The sequence below is a fragment of the Portunus trituberculatus genome, chromosome 45 (genome assembly GCF_017591435.1).
Source record: "Portunus trituberculatus isolate SZX2019 chromosome 45, ASM1759143v1, whole genome shotgun sequence".
In the NCBI taxonomy this organism is placed as follows: Eukaryota; Metazoa; Arthropoda; class Malacostraca; order Decapoda; family Portunidae; genus Portunus; species Portunus trituberculatus.
In genome coordinates this window covers 717501-725000 of record NC_059299.1, presented here as the reverse complement: position 1 = coordinate 725000, position 7500 = coordinate 717501, and the positions used below count along the sequence as shown (strand labels likewise).

Here is a 7500-nt window from a genome sequence, read left to right as displayed (position 1 = left end):
AGGGAAAGAAAGATGAGTGAGAGGAATAGAGATGAGGAAAAAGAGAGGAAAAAAAGAGATCAAGTGAGGGAAAAGTGTGTACGAGACTGAGGAGGCAAATGACGAAGAGGAGAAAGAGGAGGAGGAGGAGGAGGAGGAGGAGGAGGAGGAGGAGGAATGACTGATGGGAGGGGAAAACTCAAAAGAAAAAGACAGGCAGGTGATGACGAGGGGAAAGAGAGAGGGGAAGACAGAGTGAGAGGAGAGAGAGGCGTCTGTAGAGGGGAGAGTGAAGGAAGAATGAATGAAGGTAGGAAGGAATGAAAAACAGCAGAGAGAGAGAGAGAGAGAGAGAGAGAGAGAGAGAGAGAGAGAGCATCAGAGGGGATTAAATTTACTGGAGTATAAACAAGGTGGGAATATACGAGAGGAAAAATATATGCTTAATCTTTTTTATTTTACCTGCCTTTCCCTAAACACACACACACACACACACACACACACACACACACACACACACACACACACACACACACACACACACACACACACACACACACACACAGACCTTTTTTTTTTATCACTATTCATTAAAAAATAACATCATATTTTTTTTTCTTATCTTGAAATAAAACAAAATAAATAAATAATACTTGGAACTTTGAAAAAAATAAAGATAAGATAAAAGATAAAAAAAAAAACTTTGTCGTGGGTTGAGGAAGTTAATTCTTGTGTGTGTGTGGGGGGGGGATGTGAGAGGGGAGGTGAGGGGAGAGGGAGAGGGGGAGTGGAGGGGGTGGTGTTAGAGGGGAGGGGAATGCGATAAATGGTTCCCCCCTTTCTCTCTCTCTCTCTCTCTCTCTCTCTCTCTCTCTCTCTCTCTCTCCCTACCTAACTCTAATCCTGTGTTAATCTGGGTACCTCCTGGTCTTTCCTCTCTCTCTCTCTCTCTCTCTCTCTCTCTCTCTCTCTCTCTCTCTCTCTCTCTCTCTCTCTCTCTCTCTCTCTCTCTCTCTGTTTTTTCTATTTTCTCTTCTTTTGCTCTTTCTTTTTCTCTCTGTCTCTCTCTTATTTCTTTTGTCTATTTTGTTGTTCTCTCTCTCTCTCTCTCTCTCTCTCTCTCTCTCTCTCTCTCTCTCTCTCTCTCTCTCTCTCTCTCTCTCTCTCTCTCTCTCTCTCTCTCTCTCTCTCTCTCTCCTCCGAATTCTTTGTCTCACCCTCCGTTGTTACCTCCTTCTCTCTTTCCCCTCTTATTTTTCCCCTTCCTCTTTCTCTCTTTCTCTCTTTTCCTCACCTCTCTCTTTCTTTCTCATCGCTTTCCCCCTCCTCTCTCTCTCTCTCTCTCTCTCTCTCTCTCTCTCTCTCTCTCTCTCTCTCTCTCTCTCTCTCTCTTTCCCCTCTTTTCCCTCCCCGCTTGACCCGGAAATAAGAAGGCGGGAGGAAAAACGAAGGACCTGAGCTTAGTTTCCTTGTTGTTGTTGTTGTTGTTGTTGTTGTTGTTGTTGTTTGTGTTTTCTTTTTTTTTCTTTTTTCCTCTTCTTTCTGCTTCTCTTCTTCCTTCCTCCTCCTCCTCCTCCTCCTCCTTTTCATCTCCTACTTCTGTGTTCATCCTTATCTTCTTATCTTCCATCTTTCTTGTCTTATTCCTCCTCCTCCTCCTCCTCCTCCTCCTCCTCTCCTCCTCCTCCTCCTCCTCCTCCTCCTCCTCCTCCTCCTCCTCCTCCTCCTCCTCCTCCTCCTCCTCCTCCTCCTCCTCCTCCTCCTTCCTATCATTTGTTCTCATCTCCCTTTTACAGCACTACTACTACCGCTACTACTACTACTACTACTACTACTACTACTACTACTACTACTACTACTACTACTACTACCACCAACACCACCACCACCACCACTACAATTAGAATACAACAAACCGCTGAGGAACAGAGCTACAGAATCGTACTCTGGCGTGTAACAAAGACCCCCATTCATTGAAGACAAAAGGTACAGAGAGCCCTAATGACCGCCAGCATAATGATAACAGCGATAACAATGATAACAGTCCCTCGTGATCCTAACAAGGGAAACACCAGCCGCTGCCTCAGAACATTCGTGGCTCCTTGTGAATTGGATAAGAGATTAAGTTTCTTCTCTTCGTTTTATTTTATTAATTTTTATTCATGTATTTTTTTTGCTGATTTGATTGATTTGTTTATTCATTTGACGAATTCTTTTTATTTTATGGAGGCTACAATTCAAGTGAGCCTTTTTTTTTTTTTTCTAATATTCATTTTCTTGCCCTTGTTAGTTTTCACTCTGACATAAAATATAAATTAAAGAAATGGTCGTATTCTCAAACACTTTTATGCTTCACCTACTTCAAGAGAGTTTATCTGAATTTACACTAGTTTTTTTAAGTGTTTTTACGATTCTAGAGACAGATTGATTTGTTTTTTTGTCTTTAGTTTTGTTGTGGGTACAGTAGAACCTCCTCCTCCTCCTCCTCCTCCTCCTCCTCCTCCTCCTCCTCCTCCTATACCAGCCCTACAAACACACAGGCTGACGAGAAGCGGAGAAAACTAGAGGGGAAAGAGAAGGACCGCCGTGGTGCAGTGGAACCATGCGTGCTTTGGGGTCCGAGGGGTCTCCAAGAGCACGGGTTCGAATCTTGTCCACGGTCCGAGTGTAGGTTGGGCTTCCTCACTCGGGGCAACGATTTCCTAGCGGGTGGGCTTGTAAACAGGAGGTACCCCAAAAAAGTATCCCCTTTAGCCCATACATTCCCGTGAAAAGCCCACATGGTATAAATGAAAAGAAAAATATTGAGTAAGTGTGGACAATTGTTATATTTTTTATTTCCTGTTTTTTTTTATTTGAATGTACTTTGGATATCACAGGAATATTTTTACGGCATTATGAAACGTTTTGAGCATCGTAGACATGTATGGCAATGCTGAAGGACAGTTTTAGATACCAGAACAACATTTGAAAACCACTGAACATTGTAAACATACCGTAGAACATTTTCGCATACCTTAGAACATTTTTACAGCATCATACAGCGTCTTAAACATGATAAACAAACATTTTAAGAACACCCTACATCATAAACATAGCCTAGAATGCCTTCACATACCCTATAACATTTTTACAGCAATATGTAACGTCTTAAACATCGTAAACATTAGTAGCAATCTGGAACAACATTCATACCAACACCAAACATCGTAAACATATCCTAGAACTTGAACATTTACTTCAACATCAAAGCAACTCATTTCAACACTGAAGAAAAATTGAAACCATCACAAAAAGACAAAGAAAAACACTTGGCCGTTTCCATAGCAACATCTTATCTCTGAGGGACGGTTCAAGACAGGAGCAACGTGCCTAGTAAACAGACAGCTTACTAAGAAATCAATAAATATGAGACATGCAGTGATTTTAACCAGACTCACTCCAGCAATAGAAAATGAGAACCAGGATACACTACTGCAGCTAAAGTCTCGTTTCATCCCAGTGACTCGTGCAAAGATAAGAGAGAGAGAGAGAGAGAGAGAGAGAGAGAGAGAGAGAGAGAGAGAGAGAGAGAGAGAGAGAGAGAGAGATAAGAATGAGCAGCATCCTCTGGCGAAGTATTATCACCAGAAGCACACAGCAACATGACACGAGAGACAAAAATCTGCTTAGTGAAAAAGGAAAGGAAAGAAATTGAAGCCAACGATAAGAAGGAAGGAAAATTAGAATGAGATCAAAGTCAAAGGAAAATAAAAAAGAATGGGAAAATGTTGAGGGGAAGAAGGAAAATACCAAGTGAGAGATTGAAAGAAAGTGTGGAGGAAAATATTGTTGGAGGAAATAAATTAGAAATGAGGATTAAAAAGTCGTGAGAGAGAAAAAAATATGAAGAAAAGATCAGGAGGAGGACTCTGAGATGAGAGATAAGAAAGTCCAGAGAGAGAGAGAGAGAGAGAGAGAGAGGTTATGGAAAGAAAAAAATAATGAAAATGAAATGCAAAAAATATCAAGAGAAAATTTTTGGAAGCAAGAAATTAGAAATGAATATAAAAGTCGAGAGAGAGAGAGAGAGAGAGAGAGAGAGAGAGAGAGAGAGAGAGAGAGAGAGAGAGAGAGAGAGAGAGAGAGAGAGAGATTAGGAATTACACAGGAAATAAGAGATGAAAGATGAAAGAGAAAAATTATTTGTGAAGTCAAGATAAATTATGAATTTTAACTCTGATGATGATGATGATGATGATGATGATGATGATGATGACGATGATGATGATGATGATGATGATGATGATGATGAAAATAATGACAACAACACCAAAGGGCTCATTAATGCTTGACTGATAATAGCAAAATGACCTTCTACTTCCTCATATGACTTTGTGCAATCTCGCTAGCATTTGAACATAAACTGAACTGAAACCCAAGCGAAACAAAATGAAACGAAACAAAACAAATACGAACACACACACACAGAGACACGCAACCAACAGCAATAACCCAATGCAATACACCAACCTCCATTTAGTTTCGTTCGTTTTCACTCAATTTCATTCAATATCTCACCTGAACCTTTGTTTTTGGCAAGATATTAAACTTTTTTTTTCATCAGTTTTTCTTATTTTTATTGGATTTTTTGAGGTATGAATTGGTCTGATGAGAAGAGTAGTTGGATTGAAAGGAAGGAAGGAAGGAAGGAAGGAAGGAAGGAAGGAAGGAAGGAAGGAAGGAAGGAAGGAAGGAAGGAAGAATCTCAGTCACCCATTCATTCGCTTACCTGTTCACCCACTCACCTGCCGTGCTAATTGGTTACACCTGGCGAGGGATTACGTTGAATGGCTTGCTGTAAAAGGTGATGGTTCTCTCTCTCTCTCTCTCTCTCTCTCTCTCTCTCATCTATTTATCCTTTCCTTTATCTTTTATATCAATCAGTCAACTTTACCATTTATCTCTCTCTCTCTCTCTCTCTCTCTCTCTCTCTCTCTCTCTCTCTCTCTCTCTCTCTCTATCTATTTATCTATTTATCTATCTATCAATATTCACTCCGGGTATCGTAAATGTCAACTTCTATCTACTCTCTCTCTCTCTCTCTCTCTCTCTCTCTCTCTCTCTCTCTCTCTCTCTCTCTCTCTCTCTCTCTCTCTCTCTCTCTCTCTCTGTTGGTTTTAGCAGAGAACGATTCATCTCTCACTATCTATATATTTTTTCCTCCTCCTAACTTTGTGTACTTTTTTCCCTTCCTGCGGGTTGGTGTGTGGAGTGTTTGGGGAGGAGGAGGAGGAGGAGGAGGAGGAGGAGGAGGAGGAAAAGTTGGTTAGTTGTACCTCTCAGGCTTTCATCTCCTGTGAGGTTTATTTGTTTATCTGTTTGTTTTTTTGTCTGTCTGTCTGTCTGTCTGTCTGTCTGTCTGTCTGTCTGTCTGTCTGTCTGTCTGTCTCTCTCTCTCTCTCTCTCTCTCTCTCTCTCTCTCTCTCTCTCTCTCTCTCTCTCTCTCTCTCTCTCTCTCTCTGTGTGTGTGTGTGTGTGTGTGTGTGTGTGTGTGTGTGTGTGTGTGTGTGCGTGTGTTGACTATAATATCCTCTTCTGATCAGTAAGGTTGTGTGTGTGTGTGTGTGTGTGTGTGTGTGTGTGTGTGTGTGTGTGTGTCCCTGTTACTTTGTGTCATTGTGTACCTGGAAAAGAGAACACACACACACACACACACACACACACACACACACACACAGCAAACCACAGCATAGCCTAATCCTTCCTCATTACGCCGCCAACGAACCGTCTCTTAATTAATTCTACCTAAGTGACAGCTAATTACTGTGGGAGTGACAGCTGGACATTTAAACCCACGCACGTGACCCGACAAACCGCCAGCACGTGTCACTGATTTAAAAAGAGAGAATCCGTGTGTGTGTGTGTATTTCACTGTTTGATCTGCTGCAGTCTCTTACGAGACAACCAGACGTTACCCTACGGAACGAGCTCAGAGTTCATTATTTCCGATCTTTGGATAGGCCTGAGACCAGGCACACACCACACACCGGGACAACAAGGTCACAACTCCTCGATTTACATCCCGTACCTACTCACTGCTAGGTGAACAGGGGCTACACGTCAAAGGAGACACACCCAAATATCTTCACCCGGCCGGGGAATCGAACCCCGGTCCTCTGGCTTGTGAAGCCAGCGCTCTAACCACTGAGCTACCGGGTGTGTGTGTGTGTGTGTGTGTGTGTGTGTGTGTGCGTGTGTTGACTGTAGTATTCTCTTCTGATCAGTAAGGTTAAGTGTGTGTGTGCATGTGTGTGTTTGTGTGTGTGTGTGTGTGTTTGTGTGTGTGTGTGTGTGTGTGTGTGTGTGTGTGTGTGTGTGTGTGTGTGTGTGTGTTCGAGATTTCAAGCGTTAGTGAATAAGAAGCTACTTTCCAGAGAGAGAGAGAGAGAGAGAGAGAGAGAGAGAGAGAGAGAGAGAGAGAGAGAGAGAGTAAATGTGTAAAAATCGCAAAGAGGTTTATGGCGCGAGGTGCAAGACAGAAAGTGAGAGAAAAAGGAGGTTAAGAGGAGGTAACTGGAAGAGGAGGAGGAGAAAGAGGAGGAGGAGGAGGAGGAAGAAGAAGAGGAGGAGGAGGAGGAGGAGGAGATGACGACACAAGCAGGTGAATATGTGATGTCCCTCAGCGTCTCCTGTCAATACCAGCATCCGATGTCCTACGAGGAGGAGGAGGAGGAGGAGGAGGAGGAGGAGGAGGAGGAGGAGGAGGAGGCGGAGCAGAAGGAAGAAGAAGAAATACACGAAGGTTGAGGACGATAAACAGAAATAGAAAGAGGAGAAAAGGAAGAGGAAAGAGTCACGTTGAAAAGATTCAAGAGAAAATAAAAGGAGGAGAAAGGAGGAGGAGGAGGAGAGTGTAGGATAAATATAGTACACAGAGTGAGAGTTGAATTGAAAAGATTGAAGAGTAAGGAACAGAATGGAGAATGACAGGAAAGGAGAAGGAGGAGGAGGAGGAGGAGGAGGAGGAGGAGGAGGAGGAGGAGGACAAGAAAGACGGAAGATAAGAAGATAAGGAAAGACAAAGAAGTAGAAAACGAAAAGGAGGAGGAGGAGGAGGAGAAACACAAATAGAAAGAAGAAAAAAAAACACACAGAGAACACACCCAAAACAACAACAGCAATAAGGAAAACAAGGAAATAGAGTAAAAAGAAGCGCAGAATTGATACAAAACTGACATTTTTCACTCATGCATGTTTTGTGGATGTACAGATAAATCATACACTCAATACGAGGTTTATAGAGTGCCTGCAAATCCTTAGTGACGTGTTGTGAAGTTACTCTAAGCCCTTTGTTGTGAAAAATCTCCCAGTTTATGGACGAAACAGATTTATTATTGTATACTGTGTGTGTGTGTGTGTGTGTGTGTGTGTGTGTGTGTGTGTGTGTGTGTGTGTGTGTGTGTGTGTGTGTGTGTCAATCAATTATTCTATCTGTGCGTGTCTTTGTTAGTCTGTCTGTCTGTCTGTAACTGTTTGTCA

The 7500-nt window shown here is 42.3% G+C and overlaps 1 protein-coding gene and 1 non-coding gene across 7 annotated transcripts in view; one reads left to right on the top strand and one right to left on the bottom strand.

Moving 5' to 3' along the window:
- Nucleotides 1-7500, top strand: part of LOC123519543 (GTPase-activating Rap/Ran-GAP domain-like protein 3) — a 479488-nt gene that overhangs the window by 164462 nt on the left and 307526 nt on the right. The gene's annotated exons all lie outside the window — the stretch shown is intronic.
- On the bottom strand, nt 6107-6180 carry Trnav-cac. Its single transcript has one exon. It is a non-coding gene; the product is annotated as a tRNA-Val (tRNA).